The following is a 25,343-nucleotide window of genomic DNA, read 5'->3' on the forward strand; positions in this document are numbered from 1 at the left end:
AGCAATTCTATTGTTTTTTTACTTCTAATTATCTTGTAATGAATAAATATAAAAACTAATAAAATACTAATTAAAGATTAATTAGAATATGTATCTTGTTTTCCTCTTCCCAGTAAAATTATATTGCATATAAATTTTTTTCACGTAAAGTAAAAAAAAATTATATCAACCTAAATTTTATAAGATATAAGATTTATATACCACGTGAATACGACACAACGCAAATGCGACATGGAAACATTCACTTTCGAGTTTCGCAATCGTTACGTGTCTTCGTAACTCCGTGAACATGCTTGTGTGCCAAATATACCAAATTATTTTGGTCTCTGATTGATAACTTTTTTATTTTAGTAAGAAAAGTCTTCAGAAAAAGGTGCAAGTATTATTTTCAAATTTATTATATAAGAGATGTAGTGTTCCAAACATAAAAAATGCATAACGTGGTAAATATCAAGTCTAACAGGAACTTAATAATTTTATCTTTCTCGATATAATTTTCTACATTGTTGAGTAAAAATACAGTTATTGTTTTTGTTGCATATCATGGTGCTATTAAAAACTGCATACACTACTGATGGTCTGTTTCGCGAGACAGACATCTCTATATGATAAAAAAAGAAAATCATGTCGCACACGAGAGCTGCAATATTTGCGAATGACAGATTTACAGATGTACAGACTTATATACGTGTTACCATTTACACATTTACTATTACAAAAAATTTCACTAAACATTTCATTATCATTAAACATTACATACATATTTGATATAAATTCATCTTTTTCAAAATAGGACAAAAGAAATCTCTTTTCCTCTGTTATCCATCATCTCCGATGTATCGATACGGAATGCGAGACTCTCTCTTCGCGAAATCTCTGACAGTGCATGTCGCATATAATGCAAATTATCACATTGTTATCGACGGTAACGTTGGCGGGAGTCGCTTCTCCTCTTTCTATCATGTGGAAATTCTTGTCTTGAGAGGTGAACCTGACTGAGAGCGGTGTCGATGAGCGCACACATATATAAACGTATACAATCGGAGATATATATGTGTGTGAATATATGTCTTTCTCTTCCATGTATACACAAATAGACACACAAATATATGTTCCACGTGTTCGCTACTCTATTGGTGAAGAAGCTTGCCACTGCTCATCTGGTGTAGTACACCGGGCATTACAGTAGTATATATAAGGGCAGCTCTTTCGTACGATCATGTATTATAACCGGAAAGAGTAGCCACCGAGTGACACGTCTTTATAACGCGGTAATATTAGTCTTGGTGATCTATTCGATTCATTCGCAATTGAGAAATCGGCGATTCTTCTTATTTTTTGAAGCTCTTGTGACGCTTCTCTCTTTTTCTCGCTCTCTTTCTCTGGACTTTGCGCGAGATCGTGACCTTTCGTTTCCTCCAAGATATATTTACACCTAAGATCGCATTTTTCCCGCAGAATACTAGTGAACGTGTTTGTATTAAGATCGGATCTCTCGACTCGATCTCCGCAATCGCTCGCGACGGAAAAGATTTTCAATCTTACTGCAAAAATTAAGAGTCCAGAATTGATTTCCTCGACATAATTCTTATCTTTTCTAAAGAGATCTCGGAAAGAAAGAGTGTTAGATCATTCTTAAAATCTAACGAAGAGATTTGAAAAATTTTGCTTCGTCTCTTCCTGAAAAAAGAAGCCTATATCGAGGAAGCACTGCCAGAAGACAATCGATATGATTGTGGAGTCAATTTTTATGGCAGGAGGATCTTGGTTGATCCTCTCTGTCTGCCTGCTATCACTTTTGTTGACTTTATTGATAAAGCGAGGAAAATTTTTGTACGCTTTGAGGAAGGTGCCTTATCCCACAGCATTGCCCATCATCGGTAATGCTTATCAGCTCAACTGTTCGCCAGAAGGTAAACCTTGTGATTTCAGCATATTAAAAAACATAGCAATATCGCGATGACAATTATGTATATCCTATATTTTTCATGCATGATAACATCATAATTCGTTAATATATAGCTATTATTATTGATGAGTCGGACGAATTATATTAACAACTTTGCTAAAAATGAATGTAAATGTGATATTCATTAATATTGAATATAATATATAATTTTTTTTTCGATTGTTCATGTGTCGCATAAAAAAGATATTGTTACGAAGTCTATATAACTAGAATAATATTTATATTATTCGTCGAAGGAAGAGAAAAGATAACTAATGCATGTAAATTTTATTAAGGTCGCAAATTGTGTATATATATATATATATATATACGTGTGTGTGTGTGTATTTGCCCAATGTTTTGCCTAAATTATCCAACATAATTTTATAAAATTGTGTTATTTAGACAATATTATATAAAACATTATATTACATTACAATTTTAAAACATTACAGTGAATATGTAAAACATTTTTTGCATGATAATTAAAAGCATTATATGTAAAATGATTAGTAAAATCTGTTTTATAAACTAAACTAAATTCTTATTCTCTTTCTTTTTGTACATTTTGATTTAAATCATACTGGCAACTTTCACTAATAAATATTTGTGTAGAAAGATAAGATAAAATAATGGATTAAAGTAAAATGGTTTGTGTTGCTAAGTTATTTGAACTTTGATCATTTACAAATATGTTACAAAGTGTCTAAATATTTCAACATATATACAATTCATTAGATTCTTTTTTTATGTTAAACAGGATAAGCGTTACTTTTGAAAAGCAATGAATCTCTATTGAACTTGACTTAATATACATTTGCTCTTTTTTTATGTAAAGAATTTTTTATCATTTATATTATCGTGGTATATTTTACAAAATATTAAAGTCAGGAGACCAAGATGAACGCAAATATTATTTTACTATTTATCTAATTTTAACACAATTAACATAAGTGATGTCAAACATTTTAAATGATGATAAACTTATTCTATGTTTGAAATATTTTTATAAAGAGGTAAAGAGATATATATGTAAAAGATATGGGAATATAATTTTCTATCCATTTTTTTTAGACTTTTCTCAATTATATTTTTGATAGTTTACATCTTCCTATCTCTTTTTCTTTTTTTTTCTCTTTTGAGAATGCAATAGAAAAATTTCTACCTAAAGTTAATCAAACAAAAATTGTATGGAGAAAAAAATTTATTTTTTATTTGAAATGAAAAATCTCAAAATCATACATATATTCTATATACGTATATACGTATATGTTCATATAAGTATAAATCATTATGCCATTGCGCCTGAAATAAAATAATTTTTATTTTTAATACTTTTATATATCATTATAACATAACGCGTTTAATAACCGCACGACTGATTATGATTAAATGCAAATAATCATATTTCTCTTGTCATTGAGATGAAATACGTTACATATTGAATCACACTTTATATTTTTATCTACTGTTTATCGTACTTATTAATGCGCTGATTAATTGATAGCAATTAGCGGTCAAAGGCAACTTGATGAAACATCATCACGTATAACATATCATGCAATTCTAATTTATAATTTTAAAAATCATTTTAAAATGTGCTCTTTCTTCCTCTCTCTGTCTCTCTCTCTCTCTGTCTCTCTCTCTTTCTCTCTCTCTTTCTCTCTCTCTCTCTCTCTCTCTCTCTCTCTCTCTCTCTCTCTAATAAAGTAGACTTGGAAAAAAGATTTATGGAAGATGTAACAGTGTTTATTCGAGAAATTCCTTATCGTAATAAGAATTAAATGAGACTTCTCATACGTTTTGATTTTATTTCAATGGCTGCGTTCAGCAGAAAAAGCTGCTTTGCAACTGTTGTAAAATTCGTGAGCCTGATTGGTGTATGCTCTTAATTTTGACTGAATCTAAGAGCATACATCAATCAGATTCACGAATTTTACAACAGTTGCAAAGCAGCTTTTCTTGCTAAACGCAGCCAATTAGTATTGCTTATGCAAAATGAAATAATTTTCTTCCATAATGAACCATGAAGACCGTTCCTTTCATAACAGACCGTGAAAAAATCAACCGAGTATATAAAGTATAGTGCAGTTTTGTTTAAATTATTATATAACCGTTTGATATTGACTGTAAAACAGTATTCGTTCTTTTTGAACAGTATCTGTTCTCTGAACGTTCAATTCTTAAAAAATTTAGATCTTATTATATTTATTCTGTTAATCACACAAATTGATTATTATAATAAGAGACAAATAATCTCGCATAACTTTCGCGCGTAGAGACACCCACGCGACGGGAAAAAATAATAAAGAAAAAAGGAACGATTCGCGCCATCCACTAATCGTCGGTCACCCTGCACGTGTCAAGAAACGAAATTGTGAGGAAGAGAAAAAATAAAAAGAACCGGGACGAGGTCGTTTGGGCGGTCTGACTATTATTACACGCGATTTTATACAGGCAACAGTGTTATGTATTCTTCTCTCGTTTCGGGGAGAGAATAAAAAAAGAAAGCATCCACGCGCAGGCAGGACAAAGTTTCATAAAAAAAAGCCTCCTGTATCCGAGATTCTTCGCGATCGGAGAACGACTCCGGATCAGACTTCAACCAGACGTCGTCGATCGCGAGAAGAGAATAGAATTTAATTTGATGCTACGTACGCGTTATGACACATATGTCAATTAATCAGACCGATCAGCACAAAAGGCGAGACGTGTAATTAACGTGTATAGTGGCAACACGAATATGCATTGCTAAAACCGTCATTGATCTCTATTGTTTCGCAAAACAAGAGAAAGGATGTATATCGATGTATTTAAAGCGATAAAATCTTAGCCTACAAGGACACTCTATTGCAAATATTGTTAATCGATATTTTTTTCTTTTTGATTTTATTTTCGCTTATTATGTGCTTCCAAAAAATTTCGGCTTCAATCAAAATTTATGGCCGCTCTTCTTCGTCCTTATTTTATAAGTAATATCTAGGAAAATTTACATCAGACTGATGAAAAAATTGTCAAGAGTCGAACTCTTTAGTCTCTACATGCTAATGTCTAATACAAAATAGTTTTATATAGGCAAAATAAGACATAATAATAAAAGACAGAAAGAAAGAGTAGAATAAAAAATCTTTAATAAAATAAAATAAATAAGAAATAATGAAAAGATTAAAAAAGATTCTGCCATTTATTGTTTTCCATTTGAAAACTTTTACATATAAATTCAATTTTTTAACTAACACGCGAAAATTCTTTTTTAGAACAAATCTCAGTTTGCAATATATTGGATATTCATTAAAGTAAATGTCGACAATAAACGAAATATAAATACGATTCTATATGTTCCTTCGTATCAAAAAGAAATACCGTTTCGAATTGTCACGCAGAACCGGTCCCTCTTTTACGCATAATACATTTCGAGCGTTATATCAAATTTATTCATCATTCAAACTTATGACGCATGCTTTACGGGAAAGCGGGGAAGAAGCTAACATAGGCCAGCTTCCGGCCTAAAATAGGTCATCGAAGGCCCACTGTCCGAAGGACGCTTAACGTCTCATTGCACGCTTGTCAAGGTCTCTGACAGCGCCTCCCATTCTTTTCAGAGCGGTATCTCTTTTTCTTTCTCTCTCTATCTCTCATTCTTTCTCTTCCTTCCTCTTGATTTCTGTCTCTTTCTCTCTTGTTCTCTACATTCACCTATCATCCATGTGCACTGCAAATATATGCTGTTTATGTTCGACCGGTCAATGTCCAGTCAGTCTCGGCCGTCAACTCACTGCACGTGCGATTTCTCTCTTTCTCCGTTAAGCCGTACTCTTTCTTAATTCCCCATCTCTCTTTTTCTCTCTTTCTTTTTTTCTGTTTATCTATTTCTACATCGACCTTTTTTTCAATGTATCATTCAAAAAATATAAATAATTTCTTATTTCTCTTCATTTCGTTGAAATAAACTACATATAAATTTTAATCAAAAAATGAAATTTTCATATGCAATGTTAAAAAATTTTATAATTGAATTGTTTAAAACATAAAGAGAAATTAAAAGAAAGAATTTTAAATATTTTTTTATTTGTAAGCTATCTATTTTATAATAGTTCTCTATCGTATCTTAAATTATTTATACGTATTGTTTTTGACAAATAATATTTATTTTTTTCTTTCTCTCTTCTTAGTTTAAAAATAATTTAAATCATATCTGCTTTAGATAGTAAAATTATATCCGTTTCATATTATCACCATATTATATCTCTATACATTAATATTTTGTAATTTAACTTTTCTCTTTTAAAAAATATATTTGATAAAATTAAATTATTTTTTACTATTCTTCCATCATATTACGTTATATTTAGTTTCGTTCTTTTATTTCATTATTAACAGTTTTATTCTAGCTCTGATAGAGATCGTAATTTGCGTCAGCAAATTTCGTGTGCAACCAATGATTTGCATCATATAGAATAGATCTAGAGCTACGATAACGATAATTGGTTGCATACGAAATTGCAGGTCTATTTCTGAATTGGCGACGCGGGTTAGTGATCGCGAGAATAATTGATTGCGAATAACTGAAGCTAATCTTTTCGTAAAAATGTCGTAGATTCGGATACGAATGACATACACATCATAGACTTATTCTCGTGAAATATAACGTCGTAAAATTATCCACGAAAATTCTTAAGTATTTTCGACTATTCATTTTCGAAAATATGCATCTTAAAAATAATCATGTTTTGAAAGGTAACTTTTTGAAACACAAAAAATGCAAGAAAGTCTTTTTGTCTCACTCTACGTAATATACATAATGTTCTGTTAAAAAATAATAATTCAAATTTTTTATTAAAATGCTTGATTATTTAATAAGAAGTTTAAAAAATCGTTACAGGATTAATCCATGAATGTGTCTTACATATTTTCGTAAGTTTCTTCGAACAATCATATATCAATACTTTTTGTCTTAAAAATGACATATAAAACTTTTTGTCTAAAAATTATATATAATGTAATTTAGAAATAATAAGTATACTTTTCTAATATCTGTAACATAATTTAAGGGTCTGACCTAGCGTAAAGATCTAGAAATAAAATAAAAGCCTTGATAAGCCGACATCCTGAAGTTATACGTACGATTCAAAATTACAAAAGTATACGAGATCATATCTTCTGATCTGTGTAAAATATATTAGACAGTAATTATAAAAATTTTCCGTTATACCAATATAAAATTAACGTGTTGCTGTGTGTGATTAATCTTACTAATTTAATATATAATTTCTTTATATTTTTACGCGTGTATTGAAAGTAATAACTTGAATGTGCAAAAAATATAAAAAAAAACTGTATTCGTGTTTTTTTTTACATTAAGAATAAATTTAAAGTGCATTGATGGAAACAGAGGAAAGTCGTAAACAATGATTATTTTAATTATAATCGCAAAAGATCTAGCAATAGTTCGTGCGAGATCGATAACTACATATATATATATTAATAATTACACAACGGAATGTCGATATTTTTACTTAACTCTATGTAAATAAATATTATTTCTTTCTCTTATATATATATATATATATATATATATATATATATATATATATATATAAGAGAAAGAAATAATATTTATTTACATAGAGTTAAGTAAAAATATCGACATTCCGTTGTGTAATTATTAATATATATATATATATATATATATATATATATATATATATGTAGTTATCGATCTCGCACGAACTATTGCTAGGCATAGATCTTTTGCGATTATAATTAATTATAATTATAATTATATATATATATATATATATATATATATATATATATATAATAATTATATATATATATATAATTATATATATATATATATATATATATATATATATATATATATATATACGTTTATATATTACGTTTATATATTACGTTATATATTACGTTTATATATTATGGAATGTTGATATTTTTGCTCAACTCTATGTTAAAGAGTTAAACAAAAATATCGACATTCCGTTGTGTAATTGCCTATCATAAAGAATGTTAACGTTACATTTTTAAAATGTTAATTAGTATATTATTAATTTTATATTATTATTATATGTATTATTATTATCATTGTAGTAATACTATAATATTATTTATTATTAAAAAAGAAATAACACATTTTTTTGCACAAATTATTTTATTAAATGTAATATGTTCAAAGATACATTACAAAATAAAAATAAATTCATATCATACATAACCTTTGTTACATAATCATATACATAAACTTTTTTGTATACGTTTTTATACTTTATATTATAATTATTTTAATTGTAAAATTTGTATAACTTTTATACATTATATTTTTATAATCTGTTTATAATCTATATCTGCTTATAATCTATTTTTATAATTCCCTATCTGACTAACTGAAAAATTCTTAAAAATCTAGTTTTATTTGTTTTATGCATAAAATTACAAATTACAAAAAATACTCGGTTATAATAACTATATCATTTTTTGATGTTGTATACATTTCCCAAGCTTTGGTGAATGGAAAATTGACCATTTCCATTATAAATAAAGAAGAATTTTTTTTATAATATATCCTAAATTTAGTGGAGAAATATCAATAGTACTCCAACTTCCATATAAAATAAATTTTGTAGAATTTACAGAAAAAAATAATTTTGTTTTACCAAAATTTGAAAACTTTTCAGAAAAAGATGTACATATAAACTTATTTAATCTTAAATTTGTACCTCTAAATTGAACGCTTTTTCCAACGTAAATAAATGTCTCAAGTGCAATATTGAAATGCTTTGCAATTATTGCTGCATAGTTTGTAGATTTCAAACGTTCCTTTTTAAAATTTTGGAGGATTGGCTGTTCCTCCAAAAAATTACATTTATTTTTCCACTCGGAGATAATATATTTTTGATGACGTAATGATAAAGTAAATGCAATATCTTTAAAATTTTTTAATTTATGAGCTAAATCTTTAAAATAACCGTTTTTGCCTTCAAATCGCATAGTCCAGTAAGCTCATGGGGGGCCCATTTTTTCTATTATAGCAGGATAATGCGTAATGATATGATCTTTTGGTGTTAAAGAAACAGAAAATTCTTTGATTAAAAGTTCATGATGTTTTTTTATCGTTATTTATAAATCATCTAACATAGTAGGCGTAATTTTTGGCGATAAAGTAATCTTTAACATTTTTATAAGTAATAAAATTATTTTCCATTTATTAAAATTTTCACTAATTGTAAGTTTTGGAACTATATCTTCTAGAATTAAAGGCAAAATGTTATTAAACAAAGAATTTGTGCTGCACGTTGTTCAATTGAATTTGAATTTTTATTAAAATGTATAATGCTTGGAAGGTTTTTTCTATTACATAAGCCATAATCAAATGCTTGTACTTTATCATTCAAATCATTTAAAGTAATAAGTCCAGATTTATTACAAAAATTTATAAATAATTTTAAGTCTCTGTGGCAAATGCCCTTCAAAAAATCATGCATTACATCAATGTTGAGATTTTTGGAAACTTTAAAATGAGTTAATTTTAACAGAGCACTTTTATGTTTTATTCCAAAAAAATTAATTGTATCGCTGTTCGCATAGTTTCGTTGATATGAAATGACAAAAACTTTTTGTTGTTCGTAATAAACTTGAATCTGCAACACATGCTTTTTGGGCGTGTTCTTTATACATTGTACAAATTTTACAATAGTGATGAGAATTGAAAGATTCATTCATGTCAAGCAACATAGCTCCAGCTAAATTATCACAAGATAAAGATATTAATGTACCTTTCACATAATATACATAAGTGTTCAAAGACTCAATAAATATTCCTTGCTCTTCTAGAATTTTAATATCATTTACAATTACTTCTAATCCAGGATTCAAGCCAAATTCTTTAATATTAATATTATAACTTAAAACTACTAAAAAAATATTTTGTAACATTGCATTAATATGAATAGAAAAGTTATTAATTGTAAAATAAAACGCTCCGATTTTATGAACTCCAGCTTTGCTTCCTAAACGACTACATACTTCAAATTCATCGAAATAAAGTTGAATCTGAATTACATTCTTATTTATTTGAAAAAAGGATTACTTTTATAAACTGTACCATCAATGAAATTAGTATAAGCATTATTATTTTCAAAAATATTATTTGTAAAGAATTGTTGAACAGCTTCATTATTTAATACAAATTGAAGAGTTTCTAATAGAGGTATATACGTAAAAGTACGTGTAACTGGAACTTGTCTATAGCATTGTGCTGTACTATCGTATTTTTTTTTTTCATTTTGATACCATGAGCTTTCTGAATAGGCAGCACAAAATTTTTTGGCAAATTTTTATTTCGTTTATATATAGTCATGTAATTTTCAAATGCATATCTAAAGTCGAGAGCAAGATTTTGACGTTCATCTAAATGAAAGTGATATAATATCGTCAATGAATGGAAAAATTAAGTTTGATGTTGTTTCTAAAATATTTGTTATAACAAGTTCAGACAAATCTAAAGAATATAAGTGTATTACGTAATTCGATATATTTTCTTGCATTAGTTGCTTTTTCTCAGTATCTGATTTATCTATATACTTGAAGTGGACAAGAAATTTATTTTATTACCAACGAACGACATTATTAAATCAATTGATTACCTTTTCAAGGCTCATTACGCTTTTCATGTGGAATTTGAGAACGATCTTAAAAATTTTTGGGTTTTTCTACAACATTATTTTTACACAATTCCAAGTAAATGTACGAGCAAACTGATTGAAGTACACACGAAACTTGAGGTTACAAAAAACAAATTATCGTCAAATTAAAGGTACTATCCAAACAATTATATTAAATAAGAAAAATATAATAATATTTCTTATATTGTTTATGTAAAAGATTATAGAAAAAATAATATATATAAGTATTAAAATATTGAAAATATTGACATTCATGCAAAAGTTTATGAACGCATTGTAATAACAAACAGTTATTGATATTATCATTTTGTTACAATTATTTTTGTTAGTAAAAACGTGAATATCAAAAGAAATATATATATATATATATATATATATATATATATATTAATAATTACACAACGGAATGTTGATATTTTTGCTTAACTCTATGTTAAAGAGTTAAACAAAAATATCGACATTCCGTTGCATAATTGCCTATCATAATAAGTAAATCGAGAAATCTCATTAAAAAATTGACAAAATAATTTCTTAGAAATTTTAGCGATTTTGCGTTTAAAATTCAATTTGTCTCTTTTTTTACAGAATTTTTTCAGAATTTGATTAAATGGGCTGAAGAGTTTGGCAACATTTATTTGATCTGGGTCGGTCTGCGACCTTTTATCTTCCTTTACAAAGTTGAAGCAATACAACCCCTGCTTACCCAGACAGCACAAAAAGGCCAAAAGATGTCTTAAAGACGTCTAAAAGACTTTAAGACGTCTTTAAGTCGTCTTTTAGATGTCTTTTGGACATGTGTGCTGTCTGGGTAGTAGCAGTGTGCACATTGATAAAAGTCTGGAATATAAATACTTGAAGCCATGGCTTGGTACCGGCCTGGTGACCAGCACTGGTAAGTGATTAACGATTCGTTAAGGTCATATTGCGACGACGAATATTTTTTTGTCGGATATCACAAACGATATCATACACGGTGAAACATGGCAGTTTCGCAGGAAATTGCTGACACCGACGTTCCACAGCGGTCTTCTCGCAACATATTTTAAGATTGCAAAAGAAGAGACAAATGTTTTAATTTCTTGTCTCGAAAAAGAAAGTAACAAATGGTTCGACGTGGTACTCTATTTAAAACGTGCCGCTCTCGACATTATATGCGGTGAGTTAATATAACTGCTATTTTGATCCAATAGTTTAATAAATTTATTTTTAAACTTGTTTTAATTACACATATATAATTAATTTACGATTTACGAATAAACAATTATTTCTAATAAAAATATCATTTTTTGTATTAAATTGATATATTTTTCATTGTTTTACAAAATTTTATATATTTCATATGTTCTTTTTTTTATTATTATTTATTATTTTTTTATTATTATTATTTATTATTATTTTTTTATATATATTTATTGTTAGTTTTATTAAAGAAAAATATTTTTTTTTTGCTTCTTCAATCCTTGGCATTTATGAAGATGAATTACTCCTTTTCATTAATCTTTCAGTTTGTTTAGTAAATTTGGGAGATTTAGATCTTACGTTTGTTTGTTTTCTAGGTTTCCGTTTTTTATTAATAAGTGGAGTTTTGAGTTTTAATTTTACTTTTAATCATTTCTATTAGTTTAGGCTTCATTTTATGAAAAGGTGAAGAAGCAGTTTCGGTGGTACTTTCGATTGAAGTACTTTCGGTGTTTTTTGTTCATGATATTTTGGAACGGAAAGGACTACCGAGGTATTGGGAATGTCCAATGAATAGCCTAGGAAGTACTGGGAAATGTAGTCCTTATATTCACAATTAACTGCTTATACAGCCTCTTATTATAAATATAACGTGTAATGGAATATAAATATAACGTGTAACGTGGTACGGAAGTCAGAAACGTGGCAAACAGTTGAGCCAATGATCTAAAGCCGAACGCATGGTAATTACTAACGCGAGGAAATCGGGCACGATCACAAGGCAACGAAACTGAGGAATTTTTCTTTCTTCTTCAATTCTTGACATTTGTGAAGATGAATTACTCCTTTTCATTAATCTTTCAGTTTGTTTAGTAAATTTGGGAGATTTAAATCTTACGTTTGTTTGTTTTCTAGGTTTCCATTTTTTATTAATAAGTGGAGTTTTGAGTTTTAATTTTATTTTTAATCATTTCTATTAGATTAGGCTTCATTTCATGAAAAGGTGAAAAAGCAGTTTCGGTGGTACTTTCGATTGAGGTACTTTCGGTGTTTTTTTGTTCACGATATTTTGGCGGGTTGTAATTTATTTAATTAATTTTATCTTCTTCATCTATTTCCATTGCCTCCATCTCTTCATTTTTTAATGGAATATCCTTTTTGATTATTTGAATTGCATCCACATTATCAGGGGTTTTTTGCATATCTTTTAAATTTTGCGATGTTTTCACAGAGTCATGAGGTGTGTGAATTTGCGCTTTTACATTAGTATTAGTTTCAAAAGCTATCGTCAGATAAATCTATTTCCTTTGGTTTCTGTTCTATATCATGTAATTCTGTATGCTGATATTTTCGTTCACTCTCTAAATCTTTATTAGCCATTCTTTTATGTAGATGTATAATAGGAGATGCTATTTCTGTAGGTGATATCCCAGGCGTTATCAAGGCTAATGTATTCTTTATAATGTATCTTTAATGTATTCTTTCTACTGTGTTTGCTGGGCAATCAAAGAATGCCAGTTTCGAAACGTTACCCTCTACCAACACATGTAGAGGAAGTAGTGCACAGAAAGAGTGTGCAAAGAAAGTGCCGCTCGGCTAACTTCAAGTAGTAGAAGAGCACAGATATATTTGCTGTCTCTTTTTTTCCCGAGCTATACGTCACCAAGCAGAAGAACGTGATCTCGAGAATTATTGTATATAATATATTGGAGGCTTGCCACGGCCCTATTAGGGTCCATCTGGCACTGTTATTGGCATAGTGGGGATATTAGTATTTACTAGAGGGATCTTGAGAAATGTGGTCACTTTACGGCGTTGTGCTCGTCGGTGCCGTTTCTTAGGAAAGGCCAGTCGGAAACCAGCATACAGTGCACGCGAATACCTCCACCGGCACTTATTTAGTCAACGAGCGACCTTTCAAAGATCCTCCATGGCAATCGGCATTACATCCACCGAGCAAGATACCAACATCGCTTTGGAGTCGCATATCACTGTGTTAAAAAAACAGCATTAGGTGTGAGACCTGGATAGCTTAGTGGTCTAGAGCAGTTGCCCGGAAAGCGAAAGACTCGGGTTCGATTCCCGATCCAGCCACTTGCACCTCACATATTTTTCTAGTCGACGAATATTGTTTTGTAGCAATTATTCGTTGGGCTGAAAAGTGTGTGAATGCTTTCTCCATAGGATATGCGGTGATGCCGTTGCCACAGATGAATTCTGTCGCCCGTTGACCAAATGCTATCGATTAAAATTTTCCTCGGAGAGTACGTTTTTGGAACGTAGCCAAAAATTATATATCTTTTCAATTAGAACTCGCGTGCTCCTTCTATCCTAGCTTAATTGTTCACAATTAATATTTAAATAAGTATTTAAATATATAAAAAATTGAAACATTATTATTCAAATTAAATTTATTATTTAAATTAATATTTAAATTCTATATTTAAATTCTATAAATTCTAATTATATTTATTATGCATATACAAAATATAAGTCAAAAAATAAAAAATGGAAGAAACGTAAATAATAGAAATCTACTCTTAGCAATATGTACGCCTTTATCTCAAAAGAATCATCTTATTAATTTAAAAAAATGAGTTGATATAGTAGTAGAGTTTAACATAAAAACTAAATTCTAAACAGTATACACAATATATAACATAAAAATTAAATTATATATAATATTTTAAACAAATTATTCTAATAACTTTTTGCTAATAACAAATATATGTAATAAAATAAAAAATATATATTATTTTTGCATAATATGAATTATTCTTTTTTGTAAATAAGCAACGTAGTCAGTTGTTCGTGTTGAGTGCTCAAATGTTCATGCGGACCTTGGGCGCCCGAGCAACCATGTCCTGGGGCCAAAATCAGTTCCGCGAGCTAGGAGCCAAGGTGGGCAGGTGGGGGCAGACCCTTTGGAGGGTTCTGCCAAGCCTGGCACCTCAGCAGCGTCCACGGGTGAAGGTTGGGTGTCTGATTCGGTTAGAAGCCAGTCCCCCTCCCGGAAAAGGGCGCACTCGAAGTTAGCGAGTCTAGTGAGGTCACCCTGAAATGGACACTGAAGCCTTGCCGCCTTTTGTGCGGTCAAAGACCTGCGGGCGGACGGCTCTCCCTTCGACTGTAGTCGAGAAGGGCAGGAGCCCTCCGTTCAAGAAGACAAAGGGAGGGCCCTCGGAGGATACTGGGGAAACCCAGTTCTTCCCCGGAGCTCTTTCCCCAAGAGATGGAGTTCTCCGAGAAAGGAGAAGGAGATCACGAAGGGGGAACTCGATTTACATTAATATTAACAATGTTGCTTATTTACAAAAAAAGTAATATTATATTATACAAAAATTATATATATACATTTATTTATTTACTTTATTACATGTATTTATTAGCAAAAAGTTATTAGAATAACTTGTTTAAAATATTGTACGTAATAATAATTTAACTTTTATGTTATATATTGCTTGGTATGCTATATATTGTGTATATTGTTTAAATTTAGTTTTTATTTTAACAAGTACTTTTTTTTTAATTAATAACGTGATTTTTTTTAAAGAAAGGCGTACATATTGGCCAAGAGTGGATTTCTATTATTTATGCTTTTTCCATTCATTATTTCTTTAATTGATTATATCTTTTACATGCATAATAAATATAATTTATAGTATTTATAGTATTTATTTAAATATTAATTTTAATGTTTTATTAGTGACAATTAAGCTAGAAAAGAAGGGATACGCGAGATCTAATTGATAAAATTGATATATAATTCTCGAAATCTCGATTCTGTGCTTGGTGACGTCAGTTCGGGAACAAAAAGAAATCTGCTTGTCGGATATATCTTCTATTACTTGAAGCTAGCCGAGCACAAGGCGGCGTCGACTTGACTCTTTTTTTGTGTGCGCTACCTCCTCTACATGTGTTGGTAGGGGCAGCGTCTCGATACTGGCCGATACGACATAATTCATCGATAGCCGAAAATCGTGCGATTACGCTTATGAGCTCGTTTGGACAATTAAGCACGATTAAACTTACGGTACAAAATAGTAATAAATGATACAATGAAATGACTATCAGCGGCGGTTACTCAAGGAGAAAGGGTTCATATGCGATAAATAGCTTGGATGAGATTATAGGTCGGTCGCCATTTCGATCTTAATCTCGCGATGCACGTTTTCTAATTTTGATCGCAGAATGAAAGGGAATTTTGACGAAAGCTAACGACCGTGAGGTTGCTCATCCGAATTGAGCAATACCTGACTCAATTGACGACTTTACAGAAGGGTTGACGCTTGTCTCACCGGTGTGTCGCAGCTCGCATTTTTCTAGGTATACGTTGTTGGGATATTTGCGATCGATTGATATTCTTCGTCATCTTTGATGATTTATAATATCGAAATCTATGATTTACGAATGGCAAATTTCTTCTTCTAGCCTAAATTGAGCCTAATAACGCTTCTATCCGAATTCGTATTACTGAGATAATACAATTCTTCTTTTCTCGTTTTTTTCGATAGTTCAGATTTATTTCATTCTAATCTCTTTTGCATACTTTTTGCGTTAACGATCACTATCTGAAATCAACCCGAAGTCAAATCAACACGTTATTAATAATGCTCGTAGTTAAATTTTAAGAAGGAAAGATTTCTGCGTATCAGCTGAGTATATTGATGGTGACTAATAAGTATGAACATTTTTCTCACTCGACACTCGAAATTTATATATGTCTGATATTCTTGTCATATAAATGATACTTTGGAAAATATAATACGCATGTGATGAGAAAAATATGAGATAAATATTGGATCTTTATAATAATTATTTTAACTAAAAAAATTTAATAAAATTTTGGCTACCTAAAATATTGCTAATTAGGACGTAAATTACTAACCGCTCGCTTTAAGCGCACTTGGTAAAACACAATTAATAGGTTTTGTTGATGAATCATGGATCACCTTTGACATGCTAGCTTCAATATACGGGATGTCGGCTTTAAAATTCCGCATTTCAAAGGCTTTTGAAAAGTTTCTGTTATGCGAGATCGAGATTGTGCCAATTGATTTGTTTGTTCTGTTATGTAAAGCAAGGCAAATATTTTTTACCTAAACAAATTTATGTATAAATATTTTGGTAAATATGCATAATAACGAACATCCAACCCCAATGACCTTGACCTTCACATATGTTGTCAAGCTCACTGTTGTGAGTATCCTCCGAAAACTTTTAAGCATCGCTCGTCGTTTATCAAAAAGTTATTAACAAAAAAAGTTTACTGCTGATGATCATATACATATAATTGTCATACATATATTTATAAGACCTGTCAACTTCAATGTTAATTAAAAGTTGATTGAAATTAATTAAAGATTGATTGAAGAAAATTACTCAAAAACGTATGAGACAAGTTCTTAAAACTTAGATTTAATAATATATAATTCTTGAAACACAATAAAATCCTTTCAAGAGCAAAAATACGCATTAAAAGTATGCTATTATTTAATTAAACAATTCTATTTCTATTTTACATTCTCTTCACAATTTCACCAAAAAGTGTGAATTAAAATTCTATGTAATTCAATCGAAGCAAAAATGCGCTGGCATTTTTTTCAGAATGTAAATTTTAATTAGAAAGAATCACGTACTTTAGACAAATCTGTTCGATTAACGTTGGATTTATGACTTTGAGAAATAGATAATCGTGAGATTGATGACACAAAGATAACCTTCTTTTGCTTGGACTTAGAAGTAGAATTTTTAAAAATTGGCGAATCATTGCATTACTGTTTTATGAATTCAAATCCTCGTTGTTCAAAGAGATACTTTCTTTGTTCGTTTCTTCTGCTCCAAATAGTAAATTTTCATCAAGCAGATTAAACTTCGTAAATTTTGCGAACTTGTCCGAATCCTGATGAGATGTTTTAAATAAATTCATTATTTATTTTCATATTTGTAAGATAATGTCCATTTAGTAAAAAAATTTATATATTCGAAATTCACTTTTGACAACAATTTTTCTACATCTTGAAAAAGGTTGAATGGTAGTTAAAACACTTCAATCAATCTTTAATTAATTTCAATCAACTTTTAATTAACATTGAAGTTGACAGGTAGTTAAAACATGATGGGAACTTCAACGAACCGATGAATAAGGGAAAGGCTCTACTGGATTTACTGCTCGAGATATCTCAGAATGAAACTGTACATCTTTCAGATGCGAATATTCATGACGAGGTAAATACTTTTATGTATGCCGGATATCACACGATGGCTACCAGCATATCCTGGTCGCTTTACGTGTTGGGGCGGCATCCCGAGTATCAGATACATCCTATTACATTATCATTTAATTCTAGCAATTCTCATTGGAATTTAATGAATTTTCGACATTTACAATATTTCTTTGAGAGAGAGAAAGAGAGAGAGGTTTTTCATCTAAATAAACTTAAAAAAATTGATATTTGATATATCTTCAGGAGATTAATTTATAATTAATAAAAATATATTCTACAAATGTTTATTATTTATGTCAACTCATAATGTTATATATCATAGATATATAATATTATGAGTTGATATAAATAATAAACATTTGTAGAATATATTTTTGTTGAACAATTGTTAACAGATCTTAAGATGTATTTCCTAATATTACAAATTTAATTGAGAATTGTGTAATGTAAACGAGGTGTTTCGTATTATTTTCAGTTCGCTTAACTTCCATATATTTCCACATATTTCATTATGTATTTATCATCATTGTAAGTCTCTAGAACGAGCTATTTACTATTCTTATCGACCTTATATTCTTATATCTATTGTTGGAAGTTATTATAATGTATAATCTCCGGCTTTGAGTCAATTGTTGTAAAACGTGGCCCCTATAGAAACAAGATGATCGTGAGATCTCGTAAATTTTCGGAACATTCGAGATTCGAGATATTCGCGGTATATAAGCTTCTCGGAGCTGGTGAACTCTTCTTTAGAGAAGTTCGTCGCTTGATTGCTTTTCAGCAAAATAAATAAAAAAGGATGCACAATGGACGCACAATTTTTTACTGTGTATTAGTTACTTTGTAGTTTTGTTGTAAAATTCTTTAAAATGATTGGCAACTTTTATCCTTATTGTTGAAGTCAAGAGTAGCTCCTGACTGTAGAAATGTAAAAAAAATTTTAATATAAAAAAATAGAATATAGAAAAATTGAGTGGTAAATGTTGCACAATACGGGAATAGTATATAAATATTCAACCAATATGTAAAGTTGATACTTAATTAATTTGAGCACAATTATTCAAGAGAACCGACTTTTATATAGATCCAAGTGCAGATTATTCAGGATATTATTTTATACATTATTTCAAGAGCAAAGTTATTGTTAAATTATAGATGTTTTCATAAATAATTACTAATATTATTGCAATAATTTTGTACATACAAAAAAGTTTAATATCTTACCTGATTTGTGGAATTCTGAAGTGGTCAATGTAGTTCTGAATTCTTTTTTTTTGTGGAGAATTAACTGCTCTTTCTGAAAATCTTGGAGGACTAATTGCAACATTAGATGTACATTTTGAAGAATTGTCAATATCGGCTGTCGATGTTGATGGTTTGTATGAAGCAATTGTAGGTTTTTTCGATAAAATATTACTTTTTGTAGATGTTATTTTTAATGTAGGAGAGATAGTTCTGAATTCTATATTCTGTGGAGAACTAACTATTCTTTCTAAAGGTCTTGAAGGACTAATTGTAACACTAGATGTATATTGTGAAGAATTGTCAATATCGGCTGTCGATGTTGATGGTTTATATGAAGTAATAGATTTTTTTGATAAAATATTACTATTTTCTGTACGTATTATTTTTAACGTAGGAAGAGATGGGATTTTATTGCATGATATTTCTTCAATTTCTGAAGAATCCGAACAAAGTCGGAAAGATCTTTTCACGTTTCTTTTTGGCCGTTGATATTCAATAGTTGGTTGCAATTCTACATCAGTTTCTAAAGTAGATGTAAATTCAGCATCTATTAATTTTTTTCTCGCATCATCGTAAGAAGCTAAAATAATAATGAAATAGTAAATTATATGTCAATCTTTTTATCATGCGGGAGATACCGACTGCATAATAAATTGATCGGTACATAAATGTCAATTATTTGGATCGACCGTATCCGAATATAATGTATACAATTAAAGCAAATTAAAAGCTGAAATTATGTAATAAGAATTTATTATTATTATTATTAAAGCTACGTATTTATTATTATATTATTATTATTATTATTATTATTATTATTATTATTATTATTATTATTATATACATTATATTCGGGCCTTCGATATGGTCGATCCAAATAATTAATAATAAAGCCTTTACGGCCATGCATACGAATACGCATACATATGTCTTGATTTTATTCCGATTTCGATGTTTCTTTTCTTTAACATGGAACGGTCCGCAAAAGTCAATTCCCGTGTGATAGAATGGAGTCGTATTGCACACTCGCATTTTTGGAAGGTTACTCATTTTGTATTGAACGGTCTCGGCATTAAAACGAAAACATCGTACGCACGTCCTCACAACTCTACGCACTTGATTACGGCCGTCGGGAATCCAGAATTTTCGTCTTATGATATACAATGTTGTTTGTACCCCAGTATGATAATGTTTTTCATGCGTTTCCTTAATAATAAGATCAGTCAAGAAATGACGACTTGGGAGTAAAATAGGATGTTTTTGTGGAAATGTTAACTCGGACATTTTGAGACGCCCGCCGACACGAATTAGTCCGTTTTCGTCAATGAATGGGTTTAATGCGGCAATGTTACCCTTATGCGTCGAATGTTTGTTTTTCAATTCGTGTAGTTCTCGTGCGAAGTATACTGCTTGAATGATTTTCATTATTTTGACTTTTGTTTCGTCGATTTCTCTCGCGTGTAATAGCCCACGATATGTGTTGTTGTGTCGGAAACGTAAGCACCACGCAATGACTCGTAATAATCGTGCATATGACGAATATTTTTTAAGGATCTCGAGATCGTACGAAACCGTTGCTAGACAAATATTTTTTCTCAATTCTGGTATTTCTTTTAATCTCGTACTTTCATTGTACCATTTATCTTCGATTTCTGACAGCCATGATGGGCCAGAAAACCATAACTGATTCTTAATAAAAGCATTTGGTAATTGACCCCGCGATAAAGCATCGGCTGGATTGTCTTCCGATTTAACGTGCCGCCAAAACTGTGAATTGGTAAGATTTTGAATTTGTGCGACGCGATGAGATACGAAGGTTTTTAGACGATGCGGCGGTGTTTTAATCCAATGTAGCGTGATAGTAGAGTCACTCCACAATACGATTTTGTGAGAAACGATCCCTAACGTACGTTGTATTTCATCATACAGTTTGGCTAGTAACAGCGCGCCGCACAACTCGAGGCGAGGTATAGTAGTCAATTTCAAAGGCGCTACCCGTGATTTGGCGCAAAGTAATCGGCATTGTACATCGCCGTTTTGGTTTTCGGAGCGAATATATATGCAGGCGCCGTAACCCTCTTGACTCGCGTCGCAGAATCCGTGAATTTGAATATTCGCGTAATCCGGGGTTAATATTAGACGATCAATCGATAAATTGTTGATTAATTCTAACTGCGTTGCGAAATTAACCCATGTTGTGTGGATGTCAGAAGGAATTGATTCATCCCAATCTAATTTATTTCGCCATAAGTTCTGCATCAACCTTTTGGCGTATAGTATGATGGGTCCTAGTATGCCTAACGGATCATAAATTTTGGCAACCTCCGAAAAAATAACTCTCTTAGTAATTCTTCTGGCGTGATTGATTGAATGCGTCGAGTAACGTAATACGTCGTTGTGTGTATGCCACGATAGGCCTAAGGTTTTTAAATAATTGTCCTTGTCTAATATCAAATTCGAATTTATCGCGTCGGATTTTAAATCATTAATGATACATATGTTATTTGATGCCCATTGTCGAATATGAAAGCCGCCCCGAGCTAATAATGTGGTTATGTCGTCTCGTATCGCGCGAGCTTCGATAATAGTATTGGCTCCGGTTAATAAATCGTCGACATATAGATGTTCTTTAAGTATTCGGGCGGCCGTTGGAAATTCTCTACTTTCGTCGTCTGCTAATTTGTGAATTGTCCTGATCGCGAGATATGGCGATGATGAAACACCAAACGTGAGCGTATTAAGTTGTAGAGTTCTTATTTGATTGTTGTGACGCCACAATAGGCGTTGATAGATTCTGTCGTTTTCATGTAACCATATCTGTCGGTACATTTTTTCTATATCGGCGGTGATGACATATTTATAGGTGCGGAATCGTATTAGATGTGTGAATGTGTTTTGTATCGTCGGTCCTATCATTAGTATATCATTCAAGGATGTATCTGTACTCGATTTCGCTGACGCGTCGAATACTACCCGAATTTTCGTAGTCGCGCTCGTATCCTTAATCACGGCATGATGCGGAAGATAAAATCCGTCGTCAATCGGATCCTCAACCATGGACATTTGTTTTAAATCCAAATATTCTTGTATCACTTGTGAATAAGTGTGCTTTAATGTCGGATCTAAGTTTAATTTTCGCTCGAGGTGATTTAATCGTTTAAGAGCGGAAATTCGCGATTCACCAAGACGTTTGGCGCTTTCACGGAACGGTAATCGTACCTTGTAACGACCGTCTTTCTCGCGAGTGGCGTTTTCTAAGAAATGTTTTTCGCATTCAAGATCCTCGACGGATTTCGAGGAGTCGAACGGTAAATCCTCGATTGTCCAAAATTTAGTGATCAGTTGTTCGAAGTCGGTTAATTGACACGTGGCGTTTTTCGGGCGATTCCGTGAAGTTGTTCCGCCCGCTATGATCCATCCGAGACGGGTTTTTTGTAAATATAATTCCCGATTTTCCTGAGATAAATCGATTTGCCCGATAGAAAATAATGAAACGGTTGTTCCGGATCCAATTAGCAAGTCAACCGTCTGTGGCAGATGAAATTCAGGGTCTGCTAATTTGATGTTGGGCGGTATTTTTACTAAGTGTCGCGGAAATGTTTTGGCTGGAACTAGATTTGCGATAGTCGGAATCGATAAGCATAATAAGTTTTTGCGGTATTGGTTATATAACGATTGAATTACAATCGAGACAATGCCCCTTGACACCGTGCCTATAGAATTAATAGCTCCTACTGGAAACGTACAGGGGGTGATGGGAAGATTTAACGATTTATGCGGTTTTTCATCAACTTTCCTCTGCGCACTACAATTGAAGCCGACGAGGACGGGTACAAAAGTAAGAAATTTTGTATCTAAAGATATAACTTCAAAAGTTTTTTCTTATAAATTAATTATATCTCTTTGATTTTATAGCAAACCATGGCCCAAAAATCAAGAAAGAAGGAAAAATGAATAATGCTAATTGCAACGGAAATTACTAACCGATCACTTTAAACGCACTTGGTAAGACACAATTAACAGATTTTGTTGATGAATCATGGATCATCTTTGGACATGCAAGCTTCAATATACAAGACATCGGCTTTGAAATTCCGCATTTCAAGAGGTTTTGAAAAGTTTCTGTTACGCGAGATCGAGATTGTGCCAATTGATTTGTTCGTTCTGTTATGTCGTAAAGCAAGGCAAATATTTTTTTACCTAAACAAATTTATGTATAAATATGATTATATGATATAAATCTATCGCAATTAAATTTTGTAAATTCTTTATTAAAATTTTTATTAAAATTATTTTTTATTAAAAATTTCAATCTCTATGCTAATGATCACATATAGTTGTCATATATATATATATATTTGTGAGATCTCTCAATGTTAATTAAAAGTTGATTGAAATTAATTAAAGATTGATTGAAGAAAATTACTCGAAAACGTATAAGACAAGTTCTTAAAACTTAATACTTTCAACTTAATAAACTTTAATAATATATAATTCTTGAAACACACACACAATGAAATCTTTTCAAGAGCAAAAGTACGCAAGGATTTGAAAAGATGCTATTATTTAATTAAACAATTCTATTTATATTTTACGTTCTTTTCACAATTTCATTAAAAAATGTGACTTAAAATTCTATGTAATTCAATCGAAGCAAAAATGCGCTAGCATATTTTCTCAGAATGTAAATTTTAATTAGAAAAAAATCACGTACTTTAGACAAATCTGCCAGATCAGTGTAGGACTTATGACTTTGAGAAATAGATAATCGTGAGATTGATGACACAGAGATAAACTCCTTTCGCTTGGATTTAGAAACAGAGATAAACTTTTTTTGCTTGGACTTAGAAATAAAATTTTTAAAAATTAGCAAATCATTACTATCGCAAGAATTCGAATCCTCGTTATTCAAAGAGATGTTTTCTTTGTTCGTTTCCTCTGCTCTAAATAGTAAATTTTCATCAAGCAGATTAAACTTCGTAAATTTTGCGAGCTTGTTCGAATCCGGATGAAATGTTTTAATTAAATTCGCCATTTATTTTCATATTTGTAAGATAATGTTTATTCAGCAAACAAATTTATATATTCGAAATGCACTTTTGTATGACAATTTTTCTACATTTTATTGCGAAGTTCTTATTGGATTGTTTTAATCATAATACTCAGAATTTTGAATTGGCAATTAAAAAAAAATAAATGATCGATTATCACTCGCCTTGATTGTCTATTATTCTAAAATATTTTGACGATGTTGTCTTGAAATATACGATATAATTGTTTTATATGTAATTTATAATATTATTACAGTTAATTATTAGTTAGTAATATTATTAATTTTCAATAAAATTACATCACACAATATTGTTTTAAACATTGTTGCAAATAAATAACTCACAAACTTCAGAATAATTTTTTTTAAATTTACATATAATTATTGTATAATATACTAGTTAAGACAAAATATTAAATTGTTAAATTGTTTGTCAATTATCTTATTACAGTCATAGATAACAAAATTTTTTATTTAAAATAAAATAAACTTATATGTTGCTTTCAATATAAATTTATTGCAGAATCTGCAATGGGCAATAAACTAAATGCTCAAATAAATTCCAAAAACGAATATGTAGAAGCTGTGGACAAGTAAGTGTCTTTTGCTTGAAATATGTTTACATAGATTTTTACATCGATTTCTTTTCGCATTTCATGCAACATACAATGTTGAAGTCATATAATGAAGTTACGTTAAAAAAATCCCGTTTTTAATTTTCAGAATTGCATCTATTGTATAAATGCGTTTCACAAACGTGTGGATATCAAATGATAAAATTTTCAAGTTAATCAAAGCTGGAAAGGAGCATGATCACGCGCTTCGTATCATTCAAGACCTTGTTGACGAAGTAATGAAAATCCTAAGTTAAATAAATTCGAATGATTAGAGTTTTTGTTAAGGAGTATGTGATGGTTAAACTGATCTCACACACGAATTTCGATTTCGAATACTTGTATTTTATTTAATATTTTGTAATGAGGAGGACTCGG

At 30.5% G+C, this 25,343-nt stretch overlaps 1 long non-coding RNA gene and 2 pseudogenes across 1 annotated transcript; 2 read left to right on the forward strand and 1 right to left on the reverse strand.

Moving 5' to 3' along the window:
- Positions 1 to 178: 178 nt before the first annotated feature.
- On the forward strand, positions 179 to 18,288 carry LOC145972395 (cytochrome P450 4V2-like; annotated as a pseudogene).
- A 179-nt stretch (positions 18,289 to 18,467) lies between these two features.
- On the forward strand, positions 18,468 to 24,549 carry LOC145971539 (uncharacterized). Its single transcript, XR_014438895.1, has 2 exons — positions 18,468 to 23,139; positions 23,217 to 24,549. It is a non-coding gene; the product is annotated as an uncharacterized LOC145971539 (long non-coding RNA).
- Positions 19,059 to 22,944, reverse strand: LOC145972396 (uncharacterized; annotated as a pseudogene).
- Positions 24,550 to 25,343: the final 794 nt, after the last annotated feature.

This window comes from Camponotus vicinus, unplaced genomic scaffold (genome assembly GCF_025532165.1).
Source record: "Camponotus vicinus isolate PSW18456_S1 unplaced genomic scaffold, iyCamVici1.0 SCAF_5, whole genome shotgun sequence".
NCBI classification, from domain to species: Eukaryota; Metazoa; Arthropoda; class Insecta; order Hymenoptera; family Formicidae; genus Camponotus; species Camponotus vicinus.